Here is a 23,914-nt window from a genome sequence, read left to right on the forward strand (position 1 = left end):
TTATTTCTGGGGATCTGGATGCCACTTACATATACAGGGCTAGGCATATGCTTGGGAAAGACCTGGGAATGCCCTCCTACCATAAAGAAAATTTCACTTCGAAGAGTTTTATAGTCATAGGTCTATGATCCAGTTTGGGTTAAGTCTGTGTATGGCGTGAGGTCCAACTTCACTCTTTTTTATGTTCAAATTCAGTTAGCCCAGTATTGTGAAAGATACTATTCTATCCTCACTGAATGGAATGGCATCCTTGTTGAAAAGCTGTTCAACCTAGTTGTGTGGCTTTATTTTCAGGCTCTCAAGTCTATTCTATTAGTCCACATCTCTATCCTTATTCCACTAACTAACTCATGGCCATTGAGTTGATCCTGGCTCATAGCAACCTTACTGGACAAGGTAGAACTATTCCTCTAGGTTTCTAAAGTGTTAAATCTTTATTGGAGCAGACAGCCTCACATTTCTCCCATGGAGCTACTGGAGAACAGGTGGGTTTGAACTGCTGACTTCATAGTTGGCAGTTCAATGCATAACTGTCAACACCACCAGGACGCCTTATCCCTTATATCACCGCACTACCTTGATTATTTGTAGCTGTACAGTAAATTCTAATATGGGCAGGTATGACTCCTCAAACTTTATTCTTTTTCAAGGTTGTTTTGACTATTCTGCATTCTCTGACTTTCCATATGAATTTAAGGATCAGCTTGTCTATTTCTACAAAATAGTCAACTGGGAATGGACAGGAATGTCCTCCAGTCTGTCAATCCATTTAGGTGTGCATTCCTGGAGTCTTGACTCTTACACCAGAGACAGGAAGTCCTTCCAATAAAATCAATTAAATAATAACAATAATGCCCAACACTTACTGAGCACTTGCCTTGTACCAGGTAACTGTGTAAGCACTTTACACAGGTCAGCTAGTCTACTTTTTACAGTAATCCTATGAGATCCAAACTCTCTAAAGCCAAGGTCACTGCCATCAATTTGATTCTGACTCATAGTAACCCTCTAGCATGGGCTATAACTTCCCCCTTGCATTTCTGAGACTGGAACTCTTTATGGGAGTAGAAAGCTTCATCTTTCTCTCATGGAGTGGCAGGTTCTTTCAAACTGGCGACCTTGTGAATAAGCAGCCCAATGCATAACCACTACACTACCAAGGCTCCTCAATTCTAAGAGATAAGAGTTATTATGATCTGCCTGTAAACAAATGAGGGAGCTGAGGTGCAGAGAAGTGAGGTGACTCACCTAAGGTAACAGATATTAGATAGCAAAGCTAGGGTTCAAATCTAGGCAGTGTAGCACCAGAGACCATGTCTTTCTTGATTTAGAATACAGGGAGAGGTCCCATAAGCCCATACAAAAAGACAAGCAGTCAAAGGGAACGACAAGGTAAGGATATGGGCCCAGACATTCCATCTGAGAAGAAAATACAAATGGACATAAATGCATTGATTGGTCAAATCTGGTGTCACTGCACATCTTAGAAAACAGGTAATCTTCTAACAGTCTTGGTGGGACTGTGCGGTATAACCACACTTTGTCTCATCATGGAAAATACGGAGTACCCATTCTTTGCATAAGACCTGGTGGTGTAGTGGTTACGCGTTGGGCGGCAATCTGCATGATCTGTGGTACAAAACCCCTAGCAGCTGGGCTTTCTACTCCCGTCAATGGTCACAGTCTCAGAAGCCCATAGGGCAGTCGCTAGGAATCAGCAGTGGCTCGACGGCAGTGAGTCTGGGTGTGTTGGCACTGTTTCCAGGCAGTGTGCATTCTGGATGGGTGTGCATATTAATTACTGCTGCTTGTGTTTACTCGCGTCTTCTTGGATTTACTACTCATGCATTCCTGAGGATGTTTCTTTGCATGCCTCTTCCAACTTTCACTATCTTCGCATGAGACAGAAGTCCGCTAAAGTCTGCTCTTGAAATGGCTGTCTCCTCCTCCGCAGACAGTTCTGCTCCAGAAGGAAAACACCTGAAGTGACCCAAACATACAGCGCTGATGTCCTTCCACCAGTAGCTTCTCTCCACGCAATCAACACAAAACAAAAAGCATCAGCATCGACTGGACGGGTGAGGACTCAGCTGGTGGGAACATGGAGGACAGTCTGCTAGACCACCTTCTCCACGGGGTGACTTTTGCAAGAGGGAGTGTAAGAGCCTGAAGAGGCGCTAAAGATTGGTCACGTTCTCTCAGCCCATTTTCTAAATCCCAGGCACCTGCCCTGCAGTCCCCATGGCCCATCCATCCAGACGACCAGCCCTGACTGAGCGATCACATGTAACTGAAAAGGCTCCAGGGAAAAGCTTTCCTCAGAAGTGGGCCAACCTCCTGCCTTACTGAACTGGACGGCTATCATCCCTCTCAATGGGCGCGTGGTTTTTCACAGGGCACGCGGTTCTTTGGAAACAAGTTACTCTACAAGTTTACTATAATTGAACGATCAGTGTAATGGGTGGGAGATGGTGGGAGCAGAATTTCTCACTGTTGGAATGGGAGGTGACAGATAAGCAAAGGGAAGTGGCTAGCATGATCCATCGCTAAGAATGCAGGTTAGCTTCATATAATAAACACAGGCGATTACCTACATAGACATCCATAGATCTGTGTCTATACATAGATCAGCGCGCACACATGCTCTCCTACCCCAGCAGCAAGGAGTATGCCAAGCACCCAGATCTTGGTTTCTAATTCAGCCTCCAAGATAGCAGGTCTCAATCTGTGGGTCGTGACCCCTTTGTGGATCGAATGACCCTTTCACAGGGGTCCGATGGTCTTAAGAACCAAGGCACCACCCCTCTATCCATCTCCAGGCGGGTCTGCCCACATGCAGATATGCCCACATACAAGTGCCCAGCGTGAAGACTTACCCATGCTACACCATGGTTCAGGACAAAATCTCATTTATTTGTCATTAGAAATAAAGAGTTCACAATGTATAATTACATATTGCTTTTGTGATTAACCACTATGCTGTAATGATGTTCGATTTGTAACAATGACAATATATCTGCATATCAGATATGTACATGATGATTCATAACAGTAGCAAAATTACAGTTATGAAGTAGCAACAAAAATAATTTTATGGTTGGGCTCTCCACGACATGAGAAACTCTATTAAAGGGTGGAGGCATTAGGAAGTTTGAGAACCACTGTTCTAATAAAAGAAACCTGTGCCCCTGGGTGAACTGGCTAGTTCTGGGACTGGGGCAGAAAATATAAAAGATGCGTTTGGAGCATCTTGGAATGCAAAAAAGCAATGAAGTGCTAAAAAAGAAACAAACACAATCACGAGGAAAGTGTAGATTAAAGGGGCACAGGCACTGTGGTACTTATATAATTTCATGTCAAGTTGATAAAAAGAGTAAAGTGGTGGAGTCTAGCCTGTCAATCAGGTCTCACAGCCTGATCATGCTCCCTGGAGGCAGAATGTATTCTTTCTCTCTGCTTCACAGTTCCTGTTGAAGAGCCACATGGAACCATGTTTATGGCAGCCCGAGTCCTAGGGATGCTTCCACCACCATTGGATCCACAAGACTTTCACCCACCGGCCTATGATGTTCCTGCATTCGGCAACATTGCATGTGCTGGCTGAGTCTAAAGAGGAATTTATGGACTAGTATCAGATATATGAACTGACATCAGACCTATGGACTTGATCTGGACTGGGCTGGGATTTTTTTTGGGGGGGGGGGGGCTGGGATGTTTTCTCAGTGTCCAATTCCTCTTTTATATAAAGCTCTCTTACACATATATGAGTGTTCTTGGATTTCTTTCTTTAGGCAACCCGGACTAACATAGGCACCAAGCAAAATAGCTCCTCAAGACCAACACTGGAACAATCCGAGCAACCAAAGGAGGTGCGATTGGATCCCAGCCCTAAGCCAATCTAGCTATCCCTGAGTCCACACTGAGCTAAAGGGTTGATGAAATACATACATCGGGAGTGAAAGCAGGAGAAATCGAGGCAGTAGAGCACTGCTCCTTAATTATGGGCACTGCACCTGACTTGCTCTCAAGAGGTGCAGCACAGGAAGGGGGTGAGAGAAACCTGACAAACCCACCTCAGCCAGGCGACTGATGTGAGCTCCCATGTGACAGTGCTAAGTCATGCTGTGCTGTCAGGAGAATGTCTTCCTGTCTCAAACCCAGCACACCAGCTAATCGTGAGGCAAACTCCAAGAGAGGCAAGGTCACCTGGACAGTCCCAGCCCACAGAGTCACACAGATAAAACATCATGCGCTCACCTGGAAAACCTTAAGGAAACAGTGAAGTAAATTGGGATAAAACAGGGGCTTTAGTAAGCAATTGTGCATTGCTTTCAGTTATCCTTGGCAAGTGTCTAGACTAGGGTAACATGCTACCAACTGGAAACACAGGGAATCCAGGACCGATGAACCCCTCAAGAGCCGAGTGGGCTGATCCCAGGAGGGTGGAGGGAAGGTGGGATAAAAAGGGGGAAGTGATTACAAGCATCTACATATAATCCTCTCCCTGGGGAACAAACGCCGAAAAATGGGTGAAGGGAAATGTCAGGCAGTGTAAGACATGACAAAATAATAGTAATTTTTAAATTATCAAGAGTTCATGAGAGAGGGGGGCGGAGAGGGAGGGGAAAATGAGCTGATACCAAGGGCTCAAGTAGAAAGCAAATGTTTTGAGAATGATGATGGCAACAAATGTACAAATGTGCTTGACCCAATGGATGTATGTATGGATTGTGATAAGCGTTGCATGAGCCCCCAATAAAACGATTTTTTAAAAAGAATACAATAGTATACATAATACCCACATCTATATAATGATTATAGAATAATCTAATAAAATGCTAAAGAAAAACGGTGTAGGCATGCGGCCTGTCTCTGCACTCGAGTTGCAATTGGTTCTGTAAATCTAAAAGTGTTCTGGAAAATAAAGTTTAAATAAAACTCGTTTAAATGAAAATCAATTCCCCATTTCTTTAATCATAAGGGTAAACACTCAATGAAGACATAAAGGAAAGAAAAGAAAAGAAATACAGGATATAACAAAAGGAGTTTTTTTAAGTTCATGAAAAACTCCACTCTTTCCTTCTATTTTTCTGTGAACTTTTTGAAGCCCCCTCAAAAAAACCTCTACACCAGGCATCCTCAACCTATGGCCTGCGGGCCACATGTGGCCCACTGAGGACATTTACCTAGCCTGCCAGGTGTTTTTGCCCCGTTTTGGTTTTTTACTTCAAAATAAGATATGTGCAGTGTGCATAGGAATTTGTTCATAGTTTTTTTAAAACTGTAGTCCAGCCCTCCAACGGGTCTGAGGGACAGTGAACTAGCCCCTGTTTACAAAGTTTGAGGACCGTGCTTTAGACCATTCAAGGAAGGTAAAAGAAAACTAAACAAAAGAAGCGCACCACCACCACCAGCAACCCCCAAAGGGGGACCCAAGACAGCACAAAAGACAGAAACCCGACCGCTCACTGCTTCAGGGAAGAGACACTCGTCAGCAACAATAGCCCCCAAGCAGTGTGGACATCAGTCCCATTCCCTGTGGAGAGGCAAACGGGGTCTCCCAGGGACCTAACAACACGCTATTGGTAAAACATACATCTACAGCCATAGGACCAACAGCCAGAGGTTGCACATAAGAGGGTGGGGAAAGGTGTGGAGAAATATCAAACACAAAGAATCTCACAATGATAACAAAATAAAACATAGAAAGACCTCAATCGGAAAGAAATAAGCCACATTTAAAGTGAGACAAAAGAGAGAGAAATGCTAAGGTGCTAACACTGGAACCTGGTGGGGGAGCGGCTCCTCACTGGGCTGCTCGCTGCAAGGCCGGTGAGGCAGGACCACCAGCTGCTCCGCAGGAGAAAAACGAGGGCGACGTGACAATAGTAATATCAAGCAAAACAAAATCAAAGACTGAAAGCTCTCAACAGGAAAAGGGCAAGATTTCGGGAGAATAGAGGTATACTCCAGCAAGAAAAGCAAAGTGGTGGCACTGAAGAGCCGAACTTCTCTAATTCTCCCATTGCCTCTGCTCACGACGATGGAGTCACGATCTGGATTCAGACAATGGACAGAACAGGGCGTTCGGACAGGCTTCTGAGAGAAGGCCTTCACACTAGCTAAAGCCAGCGGGTCGCCCTGGATCGGATCCTAAACCTCTCACGGGCATTACTGGGGCAATCGGTGGCTTTTGAGCAGGGTCTGTGGACCAGCTGTTGTCTAGTCTACAGTGGATTCTGAAATTGTTCCAGGGGGAAAATTTGTAGACAGCCATACCTCATGGTACTGGGCCAATCTTGAATGGGGGTCATAAAAGCTGGAGACGGGCTGTCAGATTCTGAGGACCGTGGTGTGGATACGTAGGAGGATGTCCTTGTTAATCTCGGTGATCTAGTTACTTCCATAATGTAGCCCTTCTATGCTGGTACTCCTTTCTGCGATGTACTGTCAACTCTAGTCTCAACCCTAAGGAGCTGCGGTGGTGTGGTCATTACACACTGGGCTGCTGAGAGGTCAGCCGTTCAACACCACCAGCCGCTCCGGAGGAGGGGGCTTTAGACTCCCCTAGAGTTCCTGTCTCAGAATCCCACAGGGGCAGTTCTACCCGACCCTAAAAAGTCACCATGAATCAGAATGGACTTGATGACAGTGTGTTTTGTCTTTTGTTTGTTTGTTTTCGGTAGTCGCGTGAGTTCTGCGAGATGTTGCAGTGAACTTTGGAACCCTGGGCCATGCGGGACCGTACTAAGAGGAGGACTAGCATAGCATTCAGGGCCATCATTCATCTCCACCTCATTGGGAACAAGAATCCAAACGCATTGCCATCGACTGGATGCCAACTCCTAGGGACCGGTTAGCTCAGGGCAGGACTGTCCCAGTGGGTTTCCGAGACAGGAACTCTTCACAGAAAGAGAAAGGTGCTTTCTCCTATGAAGCACCTGGTGCTTTCCAAATGCTGACCTTGCACTTAGCAGCCCAGCGGGTAACCCGTACTCTAGCGGGGCTTCGCAGGGGGCCCAGTCTGGTTCAATCTTGCTAAAAGAAACATTCCTTGTTGTACTTGCCATTTCCTCCCAAAATTGAACTGTTTCACCAGTTCACCAATTCAAGTCATTGATGGATGCAGAGTTTGTAGTCTCACAAGTCCAGTTCTAGGTACCAGTTGCAGAAAAAGCCTGCACCTGGACCCAACGGCGGCTCGACAAGGACAGCCCGGGCAGCACCGCTGACAAAAGCACAAAGAAATGTGAACAGACTGTGTCTTGGGAACGAGGTGTCCATGTGCATAACATTTTAAAAGCTTGCACAAAGGGTTAGGGAATAGGAGTAGAGGGCAGGGGAATGGAAAAGCAGTATGTTCCTATTATTTTAACCCTTCTCTGCCATTTTTGCTTTCAATCGTGTGTACACATTTTCCATATAGTAGTGATGATGATGAAGACAGACAGAGATGTGGCAGAGGCTATTCCGACATGTGTACCTACCTAGGCACAAATATATCCCTGCGTGCAGGGGAGCATAAAGTAGCCCTGGTGTTGTAGGGGTTACATGTTGGGCTGCGAATCACAAGGTCGGTAGGTTCAAAACCACCAGCCGCTCCGAGAGACAGAGACTGGGCTTCCTACTCCTGTAAAGAGTTACAGTCTCGGGCAAGTCTACCCTGTCTCCTACAGTGTCGCTGTTAGTTGGCATTGACTCAATAGCAGTGGCTTTTATAATAGGGCACACGGGGGGAAAGTTAGGGAACTTCTGAGTCATAAGCAAACATCTTCAAGGAATGAGCTGCTGGGCCTGGGGTTTCAGGACCATACTTTCAGGGACACCAAGGTCCAAAGAAAAATAACATTAATTTTTAAAGCTCGATATAAACAAGTACAAAACCATAAGCCTCATAGGGCTTCCTTCCAACTCCCTCCCTACTTTCTCCTCCAAGAATGGCCAGAGTAGCTTCCTGCAAATAACATGTTGCACACGTCAAGACATGTGAGAGGCAGCCGTGCCCCCTTGCTGGTCACTTCTGCATACCATCTAGTAAAACACTTGTCAGCACCCTCCTTGATCTTGGGAGTCAACAGACCCAACCCATCTCTGGGCAAAAGCCCCCAATCTCCATCGAGGTTCTGAGCTACAAACTACAGCGAAGCCTGGCGGCTGTGATCCGAATAGAAACAGGCACTCTTAGGCATGGCACCACCCTTCCAATAGGCTACAAAACCCAATCCGCTGCTGTCCAGTCAAGCCCGGCTGATGCTGCCTCATAGGATAACAGAGAACTGTGTCTTGGTGTTCCCAGGCTGGCATCTTTACCACTTGCTCCCATGGTCAACACCACTGGCTGCTCCTCAGGAGATGAGGCTTAGACTCCCGTAAAAAGTTGGAAACTCAGGGGTATTCTGCCCTGGCCTATAGCGTGGCGCTGAGTGGGCAGTGGCAGGAGGGCCACCAAGAAGTCCTTTTCATTGCAAAAGCAGTGGCTTGGGGAAACCTACCCATTGCTCAAAGGCCTGGGCAGCTCCTTGAGGAAGTCCATGTCAGAAGGAAAATGCTAGTTCAGGCACAGACACTGCCACCCCTGGCATCTGTACACATGGGCTCTGTCTGGGGAGGGAACGCCAGCGTCGCCTACTGCAATGACACTCGGGGTGCTGGCGTCTCAAGCTAAGGGCCCATTTCAGTGGTGGGTGGCCAAAGGCCCTTGCTAGAGAGTGCCATCATGGGCTGGCTGTCAGCCAGCATCTGCCAGCACCTAGATTGTGTCGTTTCCTCGGGACAGCCCCTAAGTAACTCTTGGGTTGAATTTGGTTCACTTATCAAGCCCGCCCTCCTCGGCTGCCAGCCGGCTGCCCTCAGCTCCTCCTGAGTGGCGCCCAATCCGGTAGGTGTGTCTGCTCCCCTCCTCTGTCCATCTCAGGCCACCAGCCCCAGATGGCTGTTTCCATTAAAAAGCCTTACATCGATTTTAAATTTGCTCTTGCCACATGTCAGGTGCTTGATCACCCCACGTGGTTGGCAGGCAGTGTGTTGGACCGGGCAAAGCCAAGAACCCTCCCATCATCCTAGATTTCCTTGGGAGGGCATCTCCATGCCACTGCCACACAGGCCTGGCAGACAGGGGCCCTCCTCTTAGGTCTGCTCGCTTGGGTGAGCCAAACTGTATCCCCACGCAGAAAAAGCTCTGCTCAGTGTCCACAGAAGCAGGACAGTGTACCGATGTCACTTTGTGACAGACCCCCTGCTTGAGTTTCATGCCAAGAACAAACTCAGCTCTGAGAAGGAAGTGTCTACTCCTTATGGGGGCTGAGGCTTGGCCCTGGTGGTGACAGTCCTGGGAAGCAGCAAGAGCATGTGCCCCTGAGCGGGCCCCGCCTGGGTGGCCTCTTGTCCACCTCTTGCCTTGCACTGTGGTGCTCTGCACCTGTCAGAAGCTTTCCGGTCTTCTGGGATGAATGCATATCCCAGCTGCTCGGGGTTGTAAATGTTTACATGTTGACCTCTTCAGTGGCCGAAGAAAGACACAGGGATGCAAGTCACTGGGCTTGTGTCACCTGTGTCAATGGTGAAAGGGCCCTGCTCTGTTCCACATGTTTTTAGCATGATTCAAACACTACCACTGCCACATACACGACACAGAGCCATCTTTCACTCCAAACATGGAGTAGCAGTGTTTTCCATTCGATGGTTCCAGCAGTGGTGTCATAAATCCATCCGAGAAAGGCGAGGTGCCACTGCCCTGTCTGCAGCCCTCTCAGCAAGGGCAATGACACAATGGTGGCAGTTCAGAGACCACAAAGCAGGCCCAGAATCGACTTCAGAGATGCAAGGCTCACATCAGGAAACCCTTAGTCACTTAGTCACTTGGGGGTCCGGGTATAAGACGAAGAGCAATAAATTGAGCCGCCTGATGGGGCGGCCGCCATGTAAGAAGGCTGCTCCACAACCATGATCACACTGGCCACCAGGGCCTGGGCAACGGAGGGGTTACCCTGACTGGAAAACTGCAGCTTAGAACACCGAGCTGGGGAGCAGGGGACCCCCAAGAATTGCCTGCGTGGCCAACTAACTCTTCTTAGCACAGACGCCCGGAGAGCACCCTGGCAGTATCCCGAGAGCACATGCAAATGCCTCTCCTCTCACTCTGATTGTCACCTGAGCTCTCAGCAAGGGCGACACAGTGCCAGCAGCTCAGAACTGCCACCACACTCAATACCCCTGCAGTGGCTCTGAAGGAGGCCACCATTCACGCCCCCCCCACCCCGCCCTCACCAGCTGCTTTCAGGAATTCATGGGGAGGGTGTAATGAAAAGGCCGGCAGTTCAAAACCACAAGACCACTAGGGGCTGAAATCCCTTCCATGGCCACCAGTTAGCCTTTTGTGCCTTTCTGTGGCGGGGTCTGTTTACTGTGGGCCTCAACGTGGATGCCTCGGAGGCACAGAAGCACTTTCTTTTCCAGTTCCAAAGGCCAGAGCGTAAGCAGGACTGAGCTCTTTGATGAGGGCGGACCCCAGGCGGTCCTTGGCTGGGGGCAGCAGCACTCAATCTCGGCCTCCAGCTCCTCAGTGTCTGTTCTCCTTAGCTAAGGCCCTCACTGGTGCCGGACGGGACACTCCCTACCCCTAAACGTCCTGGGAATCCAAATGCCACAGAGACCTCCGTCTGGAGAAGTGGCCAGCACGGCTGGCAAGTGCTGGAGAATCCAAGTGGCCCCTTTGTTCCCTGAAAGTTGGCAGTGTGCACTTGGGATCCTCTCTTAAGATTATTTTGATACGCTTGTAATGTCACACTTTCAACTATCATTCTTATTAAAAAAAAGGTTCCTACTCACAATTACGTGTGATCTAATTGGGTAAAGTGACTGACAAAGGCCTTAATTACAGCCCATAACTCGCACCCACTATGTTAGTAGGCCTTCCCTACAACTTGGCATTTGTGAAGAGTACACGATGGCTCTGTCATTTGCGCAGTTTCCGCCAATTACGGGACTTGCAGGACATCTGAACGTGGTGCGTGGCGCTGACAGCGGCCCGACCACCGGAGTCCTTTATTTAGCTGGAGAAAACATTTGCGTCAGTCATCCCCACCCAAAGCCTGGTAAAGGGACTGCTGGTGGGAGGTGGGGGAGGAATAAACTCTAATTAGCGGCAAGGCGCTTCACTTCTGCATGTTGTGAGGGACTGCAATACGCGTGAAAAAACAGCTTTACCACGCTCCCCCTTTTGGATGAGAAGGCACGAGCTGTCTGTCAAAGCCCGCCCAGCAAGAACCAAGACCTCCATGGGGTCTGCTGACAGCACACCCGACACCTAAGTGTTCTGGAAGAATCCAGAGGAAAGCGGGGGCTGGGGTTAATCCCACAAGGCTTCCTGGACGCGGTGAGACCTCTCTCCAAGAACCAGGGAGATCACGGCTTGGGGAATGAGGACAAGAGACAAGTGGCATATTTTCTCTTGACCAGAACACAGAGCTTCTCTCAGGCCAGGAGACAGGGAGTAACCCACACGTGGTTGCACAGAGCCCCGTGCCCAGCGCTGAGATGTGGCACATTGATCGCATCTGCTTGGCACACTGGTGCCATCACGACAGTTGTCAGCTGCCGCTGAGTCGATAGACCTCTTCATGGGAGCACATGGCCACTGCTGTCTTCTGCACTGTCCATGGGTGGGTTCAAGTGGCCGACCTTCAAGTTAGCAGTAAAGCACAACAAAGCCCCAGGAGAGATGAGCAGAGCCCCACACCAAGCCCACTTTGGTTAAGTTGCTTCCAAATCCTAGTGAGCCGCTTGAACAGAGGAGAGCTGGCCCCTAGGGTTATTACTTGTACATCTCTCTCCCACAGATCAGCCAGTGGGGCTGACCCACCAACTTGTCAATGAGTCATCCAAGGCAGAACCCAGGGCACCTCCAGGTCGAGCCTGCCTTTGCACTCAACTTGATGTTGAAATCCATTTCCTGGATCACTAACACATCTTTGACAGACACCTTGAATGGCTGTAAAATATGTTTTCACCTGGATGCAGCACAGCAATGGTTCCCGAAGTAGGCAATCGCCTGGGTGTGTAAGGGGGGGTGGGGGTGGGGGTCCAGTAATGGAGTCATCCAGGGGGGCTGCAAAAACAGTTTATCGGGGATAATGGGCTATAGAAAAAAAGTTGTGCATTGCCAGGGGGGGCATTGAGTCATTTTTCCCCCTTAAAGGGGGCAGTTAGGCTGTGGTAGTTACATAATTTTGTGTCGACTTAAAGATATAAATGTGTAGGGGTTAAGTCTAGCCTGACAATCAGATGGTGCCTCCTTGTGTGTGTGGCCTACTCATAAGGAGGGTCCAGGGGGCCTCTCCCCACCTCCCTGCATTCACCTTCCTGTTGAGGAGCCATGCTGAGACATGTGTCAACCCTGTGAGGCTTCCACCGCCATTGGGTCCACAAGACTTTTCCTCCCTGGTCTGTGATCTTGCTGCATTTTTCATCATTGCTTGTGGCTGTGTGAGTCTGAAAAGGGATTTATGCACTGGTATGGGACTTATGGACTTGATCTGGACTGAGCTGGGATGTGTGCTTGATATATAACGACTCCTTGATATAAAGCTTTCACTGAACACAGATGAGTGTCACTGGATTTGATTCTCTAGTCCACCCAGTCTACCACATAGGCCAAATCGCTTTGGGAACATGTGCATTCCAGCCTACCATGTGTCTTTAAGGCACTCTGGAAAGCTACACAGAATTGTTTTAATGCTCCGTGCTGTTCACACATACGTTGGTTCTCCTCCTTCTGGGAACTGTGGCTGGATTACACTCTGTAATCCCCAGCATGCTCCTCTCCTGTGAAGTCTGCATGGCCACGTGGCGTGCTATGGGTAATGGAATTTGACCAGAACTGACCCGTATCACTTCTAGGCTGGAGCAAACAAGCTGAGCACAACTTATTAAGTTCACTTCCCTGGAGCCTGGTGACTAGGAGTCGCAGACCCCCGAGCAGGTGGTCGGACACAGAGCACGGGTGAGGGCGCCAGCTCGGTTGTGCTGAAAGCACTGGGGTGTGTGCGGTGGTTTGTCAACACAGCATTCCCGAGTCCGTGCGAATGGTACAATTGCCATGCGTGCTCAGGATGCCAAGCTTCCCGACAAGAGATTATGTTCAGTGACAACGCCTTCCACAATGAACGCTGCCCATCACATCAAATTACCCCGTTGCCTTAGCACCTGGTGGATCGTTCATTTCCAGGCTCTTTTCATCTCTTCTCTCTACCACAGTGGTTCTCAACCTTCCTAATGCCGCGACCCTTGAAGACAGTTGCTCGTGTGGTGGTGACCCCCCTAACAACAAAATTATTTTCGTTGCTACTTCATAACTGTCATGTTGCTACTGTTATGAATTGGGCGACCCCTGTGAAAGGGTTGTTCGACCCCCAAAGGGGTCGTGACTCACAGGTTGAGAACCGCTGCTCTAGAACTAAGTCTCGTGTTGTTGTTGCTGTTGTTAGGTGCCATCGAGTCAGTTCCGACAGAACAAACACTGCCGGTCCTGAGCCATCTCACCATTGCTCCTAGGCCTCAGCCAATCCATCTCTGGAGGGCCTCCACCACAGCTTCTAGTCGCATAGCTTGTCCTTATGGGTTTCTCCACCAGATTTCCTCTGGATCTGTCCAAAGTGCTCTATGGATCCAATTGCTAGACACCACCTTTTATGACCTTTGCGCTAAAGAACAGGCACCCTAGTGGCATGGTGAGTTAGTGCAAAATCACCAGTTGCTCTGCAGGAGAAAGACAGGGACTTTCTACTCCTGTAAACAGTTAGTCCCAGAAACCCACAGGGCCAGTTCTACCCTGTCCTATAGGGAGAAGCATCGAGTCGATGGCAGAGAGGGCTATTTGGGCAGCAAATACTAAAACACTAAAGAAAAACCCATCAGACTTGTGCTTTGAGAAATTTGCTTTTACATGGTCTGTTCTGACAGAATGGGAGAAACACATGGAACAGATTTACTGGACTGCTTGAGATGGGCGGGGGTGAAGTGGGGGGAGCTCCCCCTGCCTATGGCCCTGAAATACTTTAGAAACCTTGAACTGAAACGCTTCCCTGAATCTGCCACTGCCATGCAGTTGATGTTGTCTCTTAGCAACCCTGTAGAACAGAAGAGAATTTCTCACTTGGGTTTCTGAGACAGCCTCAGCTTTCCTCCATGGAGTGGTGGGGTTCAAACTTCTGACCTTGTAACCACCCAGATTTCTGATTATGCAGTGGTCACATTGGGCACGAGTATGGGGCCCCATTTTTTTAAAACCCATCTGTATTGGGAGGGAGGTGAAAAAACGAGGAGCTGATGCCAGGGGCTCAAGTAGAAAGAAAATGTTCTGAAAAAAATGATGACAACATATGTACAGATATGTTTGAAACAATGGAATATGATAAAAGCTGGAGAGGCCCCAATAAAATAAAATAGCCCATCTATATGAGACCAAAAGGTCCACGGGAGAAGGAGGGGCCGGGGAGATTAGAGTACTGGAAAGGGACCCACCTAACCTCCCTAAACAAGGTGTGTCGAGATTGCTACTCGGGAGCTTAATTTGCTGTGTCAACTCACCTACAACACAACAAAAGATTATTTGACACCTACTAATAATAGCATCCTAATTGCTGGATTTCTGTGTTTCAAACCAGTGAACAATATGATGACACCTGCATTTAATAAATAAAAAAATATAAGATGATCTCTCTAAGCAAGTAGATGTGGGGGCGGGGAAACCTTTTCAAATGTGTTTGCTTCTTTGGCCTTTGGGGAGAGGAGGGTGGGGGCGGCTGCAAGCCGGCTGCTGACTGGGAAGATGGTCTACACTGTGGCTGCTGGCAAGGCATTTGATTTCCTAAGTATTAATCAAAATCACTCTTGATTATAGCAAAAACAACCTTTGCTATAATTTTAATGCAATTAACTAGAATATATGGTAATTCAGAGCAATCTTGCTCTTGAGATTAAAGAACAGCCCTGCCAGGAAACGTGAATAAAGCTTTAAGATCAAAATTTGCATAATTAGGTTCCTTTCCCCACTCCACCCGCTCCCCCTCCCCTCCACCAAGCTTGGCTTCTCTGGCTCGCAGAATTTTTGCTGCAAGGAGAACAAGTCTGGGATAGGAGTCCTTTCCCAGCGGAGTGCCCAGGTTTGCAACACACACTGCTGATGGGCAGCCATGGAAGGTGGGGGACGGGGTGCCTGAGAGTGCAGGAAGGCAAAGGTCGCACTGCCTTCCGGGGACAACGGGCTCTGGCTGGCCTGGCTGCTTCGGCCTTGGCCCATTTCTCCAAGTGGGAGCGCCTGTGGCTTGGTGGTCAGCGGTGGGAAAGCCTCAGCTGAGGCTCAGGAGAACAACGCTCCTCCCGGGAAGAGTGCAGCCTCCCCGCGGGGCCCTTCGCTGTCCCACGGGGTTTGGCGCCTTTGTTCTCCTCCCATTTGTTTCTGTGTCGACATGCAAATGCTTCCAAGTGGGGAAAGCACCCCCAAGTGTGTTCTGCAGCATGGGGCACCCCAATTCCCCGTTCCCAAGACACCCCCACCGCCAGCCCTTCCTGGTCTCTAGATCTGCCGGTTCTGGTCTCGCATCTGAATGGCCGCACACTGTACGTATCCTTGCCTGTCAGACTGGTTTCACTGGGCACCAGGGTTGCCAGGTTCCTGTGTGTCACAGCATGAAGCCGCGCCTCATTTCCCTTTAATGGCAGGTGGATGTGCCACACTTGGCCTATCGAGTCACAAGTACGATGCACTAGCATTCGCCTGCAAAGGGAAATGTGGGGGTGCCACCTCTGGGTGACTGTTACTGGTGCTGCAGTGAATGCTGTGGGGACAGGTCGCCGGTAGGGTCTCTGTACAAGGCATATTTCCACCTGTGATCACACCCGAAGTCCTGATAGTGTACAAACCCACCAGGCTCCTTGTCCCACAACCTTCCCTTCCCAGAGTCCCGGCTCCACCCACCCCACCCCCCTTCCCACCAGCCGGAGAGCCCTGTGCAGAGACCCGCCTTGGTCTGGGAATGAAGAAAGGGCATCGAGCAATTCATTTCCAGGAGTTGACACATGGAGGACTCTTACACCTGGTCACACTCAAGATGGGGGAGCCGTGCCAGGAGTGAGGATGCCCCCCACCCGTCTCAAGACACCCAGCCTGCGTGCAGAGCATCCGGGGCCTCCAGAGACCAGCTGTTCCCAGCTTCATCTCATGGGAGGTTTTCCATAGGTTCTCCCACCTTGAGAAGATCTTTTACATTTCCAAACCTTTCCAACATCCACAGCCCAATTTCTTTTGGGATAAGTCATTCTTGGATGTGCCCTGAGGGTGAAGTTGAAAAGTAAGATTCCTTTTTCGGAAGGCGCATTCCTTTCCTTGGGCGGCTTAGAAGATCAGCAATGTCTTGTCATGGATCTGGAGTCTGAAGTCGGGGTGCCAGCAAGTGTTTGGGGCGGCTTCCACCCTTGAGATACTGTGCACAGTGCTGCTAGGCATATTTGAGTGCAAGGCACTGGATGGACATCGGTTTTCATTTCTCCTCAGTGAAGACCTAGAAGAGGTCGTGCTGACTCACAGAGAAGAAATGTCCACCATTTTAAAAGAGACTACTAGCAGTTTCCTAAGTTGTTCCATTTTACACTCTGACTCTCAAGTGGGCAATGCCTTGGTTCTTGGCTCCACACGAGACAGAATTCACACCGAAGCCTGGTTTGTAATCCAAGTGGGTTTTTATGAAGGTCGGGAGAAGTTTCGGGTTTTACAGTCTCAAAAGAGCACGCACTATTTCAGGGAAGCGTGTCAAACTGCCTGGAAGCCGCGCTGCGGCCCACAACTGAGCACGAGGTCAACGTCGTGGGACTGCGTAGAGAGGGCGGCACGGCCCGAGTGAGCACAGGAGCAGGATCAAGGGAGAGAAGGGCTGGCCATCCCGTCGCCAGGCTATTTCAAACCTCTGTCTGGAGAGGCATGGTTGAAGGTATTGGTTGACTCCATTGGCTGAATTAAGCCCATCTGGACCTAGTTTGGGTCACCCAGGTGGAACGGCCACCTGGCTCGGGGGTCTGAATTGGGGCATGCTCAGTTAAGGTCTTCATGGGTGGCTAATGATCGCCTGGTTTCCTCCCCAACTTCCTGTAGGGGGCCTGTGCAGGCATGGGAGGAATAACCCATCCCCACCCCCGTCACGGTCTCTAACATGACCAGTGTCCTTGAGCATCCCGGTTCCTCCATATCTTCTCCAATACTAGCCGGCGGAGTTCAGTACCTCTAACGCTGGTCTGTCTGTTATTATAACCTCATTTCTCTCTGTTCTTCTGGAAGACCAACTGCAGTTCTGGACTGCTGCTGCCCTCCCCTTACCCATTTTGTTGTTAGCACTTTAATGAGTATGCTCGCTTATGTATTCCCCTCCCCCTACTCCCGATATTTCTCAAGAGTTTCAAGAAGCCCAAACCAAAGCAAATTGCTACTGTCAGGATCCTTCAGACTCATAGTGACCCTAGAGGGCAGAGGGGCACTAGGGTTCCCAGGACTGGAATGTGTATGTGCACAGACTGCCCCCTCTGTCTCCCACACGGTGGCTAGTAGGTTTGAACCGCTGTGCTTTTGGTTGGTAGCCGAGTGTGTAACCACTGTGCCACCAGGCTCCTTTTGCCAGAGATGGTGGTTTACATGTGAGGGCTTGGTCCATCGTCTTGAGTGGGAAGTCAGGACATACTTGTGTGTTAGTTATCGAGTGTTAAGGTCTCTGACCAAAAGACCAGCTGTCCTCCAGTTTTTCCTTACGGACAGTGGAGTCTGAATTCTCCAACCTCTCTTCTGGAGGTAAGGAGCCTGAGGTCAAGGTATCCAGGAGAAATGAAGACAGATGTCCACCCAGTGCCTTGCACGCAAATGTTCCTAGCAGCACTGCGCACCATACCTCAAGGTGGAAACCGTCTAAACATCCTTCAGGAGATAACGGATGGTCACAATGTGGTCCATCCCTACAATGGAATGCTCATCAGCCATAAACAGAAAGGAAGTCCTACCAGACCTTGACAATATCGGCCAGTGTGAACTAAGTCACAAACTCAGGGCAAAAGCTGTGTGACCCCATGTCTGTGAAGTGCCCAGCACGGGAGCGTGGGGAGAGAGACTAAAGCACATTAGCAGAAGAATGGACCGCTTGCAAATGTTCTGGAAGTAGACAGTGGTGGCATCTGCACCACCTGCCAAAGAGACTAAGAACCACCGAACCTGCCCCTGAGCAGGGTGAATGGTGCACTCTGGGAGTTTCAAAAGGCAACATGCATTTCAAAAGCCCAGGCTATCCGGAGGCCGCAGAGGGTGACTGAGCCCAGGACTTGCCTGCTTGCCAGGATGTGGAGGGGAGCCACGGGGTGTTGGAGCAAGAGACAGAAGAGCTCGAGGTCAGATGTCCTGCTCACTGCAAATATCCCTGGCCTCTAACCAGGGGCCACTCCAACCCCAGGACAGGGTGTACTTGAGGATGGCACAAGTGTTCTGACTCTGCTGCTTGGGGTTCAAATGTCTGTACCTCTGACCCCATTTTTTGTGACCATCATAGGATGGTGGAGCTGGAACGTTGGCACCAGACTAGTTAGTCACTGCACACTGACCATCTGCCAGGGTCCTGGCATGGCAGAGCTAAAGAGATGAGAAAACCCCAGGTCTTGCCCTCAATCTACTGATGGAGACCCTAAAAAGGGTCTGTCTTAGATGCTCCTGTGCTGGGCAGTCACAGCACTGTCCCTTGGAAATGGGGCAATTCTCTGGGGACAAAGGAAGCCTCCAGAGTTCAGGAGCCCAGTCTTCTCAAAGAACAGGGAGGGATCAGAGAAGAGGGAGAAATCAGGAGGGCTGGGGCAGAGGTGGGGGATGAGGGGCAGGGGGTGGCCAGAGAAGCGGAAGGCAGTTTAGGAAGAACATGGAGGGAGTGTGGCTAGCTCAGTGGGGCTGCAGGGATGCGAGGGTCACTGGCATACGAGAGATGATGGATTCACCATCAACCTGGATGGACAGCAGAGAGGCCCGCCGGGGGCAGAAATGCCAGGTCTGGGTTTGCGCAGGGCACACTGAGGTCTCATCCCAAGGACCCTCCACAGAGGAGTCCCCTTCTTTAAAACACACTGTCCTCCAGTACCTAGCTCTCTGCTATCGCCCGCAAGCCTCCTTCTCAGTCTCCTTTGCTGATCTAGCTCTACTTCTGAAATGTTGGAGCTCCCCAGATTCCTAACTTTCACTACCCTCTTGGCTCCCCAAGTCCAAGTCCTCGCACTCGCTGCTGCACCCTCCTCTAACGGTCCCTTTCTGCTGTCAGTCCTTGGACTCGTCTCTTACTTGGCTGATTTATATTATTTCAATCCTCAAAAGACAGATGAGTTTTCTACTCGGATTCGCCAGAGCTGAGAAGGGAGAAGAAGCAGAGAGAGAGTCAACTGGAGACGGAGCTCACGGATGAATGCTGATCATCAAAATCCTACAGGAGACACAGCAGCTAGAATTCCACCGTGCGTTCTTCACGAACTCGCTATTCAGAATCAAATAGACAAGAGCCAATAGATAGGTTCAGTGTGAAGTGTAAGGGGCTGTGAGTTTCTGGTGCATGGTGACAATGGCTGCCCAACTCCAAGAATGCCCTCCGGGCACTGAACTGTGCACATAATTGGTTGAATTGGTGTCTGTTCTGCTGTTTCTATTTTCAACAACAAAAGCACAAGTTTACAAGGAGGCTTTAAAAAGTTATGGGAAGAAAGTAGGAGCCGATACAAGGATCTACATAGTACCTCCTCCCTGGGGGATGGACAACAGAAAAGTGGGTGAAGGGAGATGTTGGCCAGTGTAAGATATGACAAAACAATAATATTTTATAAATTATCAAGGGTTCATGAGGGAGGGGGGCAAAGAAGGAGGGGAAAATGAGGAGCTAATATCAAGGGCTCAAGCAACAAGCAAATGTTTTGAGAATATGAGGGCAACAAAAGTGCTTTACACAATGGAGGTATGCATGGATTGTGGTAAGAGTTGTACGAGCCCCCAATAAAATGATTTTTAAAAACTAGAAGAAAAGGTTATAGGGAAAATTCTATCATCTTCTAATTCCATTTTCCCACTGATTTTCTGAAGGCCCCTTCTGTACTCAGACACATACATATGTACTATGTACTTTTAAAACTACACCTGCAAGGGGCTCCAGTAGACAATGCTTTGAAAATGAAGACGGCAGCCTCTGCAAACGTTCGCCTGATCTCACTGACTTATGGACTGTGATCAGATCTGGCAAAGCCCCAACAAAATGATCAATAAAAATAAAAGCTACTTCCAACACATGGCAGGCTGCCCCAGGGTCACCCTGGCACTCTGTTGACGTTCTGTAAATGGGCCAAGGGGGAGCAGGCATATTCTGAGAAGTGCTAAAGTCACTTGATAGCATTCAGAATCTCCTGTGGATTTTCTAAAAAGCCAAATCCTCAATAGAACAGGTGTTAAGTACTGGTGTGGACCTAAGACAAACATAAGACCAGATCTTAGAACTTAAATCCTAAGTGAACTAAGAAGCCCACTAACATTACTACTTTTTCACATCAGCAATTTGAACCCACTCGCAGCTCTGTAGCAGCACGGGGAGGTTCTGTGGTCCCTTGAAGACTGACAGCCTCAGAAACCCAAAAGGGCCATGCTACTGTGTCCTATAAGGTGGAGATGAGTGGAGACAGACAGACTCAATGGCCGTGGTTTCAAGCCAGGTAAGAGATGGCTACTAGAGGAGCACAACCTCCCCCCAAAAGGCCTGTTGAGAAGAGGAGGAAAAGTCATCATGCTTTGCAGAAGATGACATCACCACAAGGACCGAGAGAACCCAGAGAAAGGGCAGCAAAAAAAAAAAATCTTTGGTCATAAAATATATAGAGACACACAGAAGTATGTACAAAGCTTTCTCAGACATCAGCAATCTTCACTGAGATAGTTAAGGTTTATTGTGCCAACCTGGCCGATAAACACATGTGGGGTTAATTGAAGGGCAGAGGGATCAATGGCTTGGTGAGCCTCGCCTTTCTAGTTCTCGGGTCTCTTGCTCTCTGATGGTTGGACCCGGGGGCAGCTGCCTTAGCCAGTTCCCTGCTTCAGCTGGCAAGGCTCACTTCCTGGATGACATCCCTGAGGAGAAGCCACATGGACCTACCCTGTTGCAGCCCTGGGTGCTGGAGCAGCTGCGTGGAGACCCCTGCCAGCGCTGAGATGCTTACGCGTTCACTGATTGGGCTTTCCTCCTGCAGTTGGCGTCATTGCGTGTGTTTTGTGAGATGGAGGAGGACTTTGTAGATCGGTGTCAGACATATGGGCAAATGTTGGACTTACAGGATTTAACAGCACTGGGTTGGGATGCTTTCTTAATGTACACTTACCCTTTATATAACACTCTTATATATATGAGTTTCTGTGGATTTGTCCCCCTCATTGACCCAGACTAACACAGTCACGTAGAAAGTTTACTAAAAAACAAGATTCCTTTTAGACTAGGAGTACACACTACAAAGGACTTGGGAATGCATGTAACCAGAAATATGAAGAACAGACATGCTGAAAGTTTTAAAATTCCCTCAAAGAACATTGAACTACACAGGTAGAGATGCCTTATCTTTGGTTAAATAATATCAGTGCAAAAATAAAAAACCAATTCTGGGGGGTAGGGGAGAGGATTGGAAAAAAATCCATTCTGAAACTAACCTCCCTAACGTAAAATCCCAATGGACTTCAAAAGACACAACCCAACTAAAACTGGAGAAGTGGACTCTCCAGTGTTTGCCAGAAAAACCGATCTGGGAAAAGAGGAAAGTTCAGCAGAAGCAGAGGAATCTGAAGAAGGGCCGATCCATCATATTTCCACGTCTATAGCTTATTACGGCCATGTAGAAGTAGATATTTTTTGAAACTTCAGTACACATATAAACCAGTTGCCTCACTGATTCTGTTTCTACACATCGCTCAGCATCACTGGACACCAGGGCACGGCCAAAGCCCAATGAGACAGCACTGTGTGTCCACTAGGATGGGTGTGGTTTAAAGAAAAAGGAAATAACAGGCGGTGTTGAGAACGTGGATAAATTGGACACCTTATGTCTGCAATACTGATGGTAATGTGATATGGTACAGCCATTGGGGACACCAGGCTGGTAGGTCAGGTAGAGGGCGTGATCAACAGCGTTCTCTGACCCACCTATCCCACTTCTGAGAATTATCTAAGAGACGTAAACAACGGATACATGTCCACCAGTGTTCACATTCAGAATAGCCTCAAAGGGGAAGCAGCCCTAGTGTCCATCACCCAATGACAGTTTTTGTCCTTCTTTGTGTGCCACTGAGTTGCATCCCGCTCCCAGGCGCCCTCTGTAGGACAGAGTTGAACTGCTCGGCAGAGGCAGATGGCTGTATCTTTCTCCTGCACACAGGCTGGTGGGGCTGAACCACGACCCTAACCACTGGGAAATCAGATGAATCTAGATGAGAACCTGACCCAGCCGCTTAAAGGAATGGAGTGGGGATCCATGCTACAGTGGACAAGCTTTGGAAGCATGATGCTTGAGAAAGCGGTGCCTGCAAACTCACACACTGCGCCATTTCATTTCTGTGAAATGCCCCGACTACCAGACTACACAACAGGCAAATGCATTGAGACAAGAAGCAGGGTGAGTGCATGAGGCCCAGGAAAGGGAAGGGAAAGGTGGGGGCGGGGTATAGAGGACAGGAACCGGAAGGGGCTGTCCTTTGTTAGGGGAATTGTGCTGACAAGGTTCTGAATGGGTGATGTTGTGAACAGACTGTACATACACTTTACAGGAGGCACTTGCACGCTCCAGCCACCTCACTTGGCAGGAGAGCATGCCAAACGTGTGTCTGTCTGTCTCAGGCCCCAGCTGACAATGGACAGGGAACTGCCCCCTCCCCAAACCAGTCCCACTCTGTGACTTAGTCCTTTCGTCACAATCCAGCCCTCCAGCTCTACCAGCCCTGGGCCATCTGCTCCTTCTCCCAGTCTTGACTACCAGCTCCTCCAGCCCCATGTGGCAGTGCCCCAGCTCAGTCAGTGCAGAAGCTAACCAGCACCAGCACCCCTGGCACCATACTCTGGTCCTCTTTCCACCCCAAGCTCAAGAGGAGGCTCCACCCTCCCCTCTACCCCTCCTTGAAGTAGGACCAGTGCCTGAGTTCGTTCTGTTGACCCAGACCAAATCAGGGTGCTCTTTGGAGAGGGAGGGAGGCAGTGAGCTGGGACAATCAATCAGCCACTGGCCTTGGCCATGGTGCCAGGCTATCGTGACTCCCTACCTGGCTGCCAGCACTCTCACCAGGAGATCTCATGCCCTCGTTCACAGAAAAGACAGAAGCCACCCGGCAGATCCTGGTACCAAATGCCCCTTGGTGCCGTGTGTGTGTGTGTGTGTGTGTGTGTGTGTGTGTGTGTGTGTGTGTGTGAGAGAGAGAGAGAGAGAGAGAGAGAGAGAGAGAGAGAGAGAGAGAGAGAGAGAGAGAGAGAGAATATGTCATGGTAATAAGACAGAGAGCCCTGTGTTTTGGGCTGCTAACAGCATTGTCAGCAGTTCAAAACGACCAGCTTCTCTGTGGGAGAAAGATGAGACTTACTTGAGAGTTACAGTCTCACAAACACACAAGGCAGTTCTACCCTGTCCTTTAAGGATACCATGCGTCAGAATCAAGCTCCTCTCTCCCAGCGACTCTGCCACTAGGTACCAACATCTTCTGGCAATCAATTCTAAACACATATTTACTGAAGCAAAATGGCTGACAGCAGAGTCCTATACATTTTCAAACAAATATGAATTACACAGCTCAGGACAGATGCTAATCTGTGTGCCTAGTAAGGTTATTGGGATCGGGAATAAC

The 23,914-nt window shown here is 49.2% G+C and overlaps 1 protein-coding gene across 4 annotated transcripts in view; it reads right to left on the bottom strand.

Annotated features, from left to right (window-relative positions):
- CD99L2 (CD99 molecule like 2) overlaps positions 1 to 23,914 on the bottom strand; it is a 62,145-nt gene that overhangs the window by 22,252 nt on the left and 15,979 nt on the right. The window lies entirely within an intron of this gene.

This window comes from Tenrec ecaudatus, chromosome X, assembly GCF_050624435.1.
Source record: "Tenrec ecaudatus isolate mTenEca1 chromosome X, mTenEca1.hap1, whole genome shotgun sequence".
In the NCBI taxonomy this organism is placed as follows: Eukaryota; Metazoa; Chordata; class Mammalia; order Afrosoricida; family Tenrecidae; genus Tenrec; species Tenrec ecaudatus.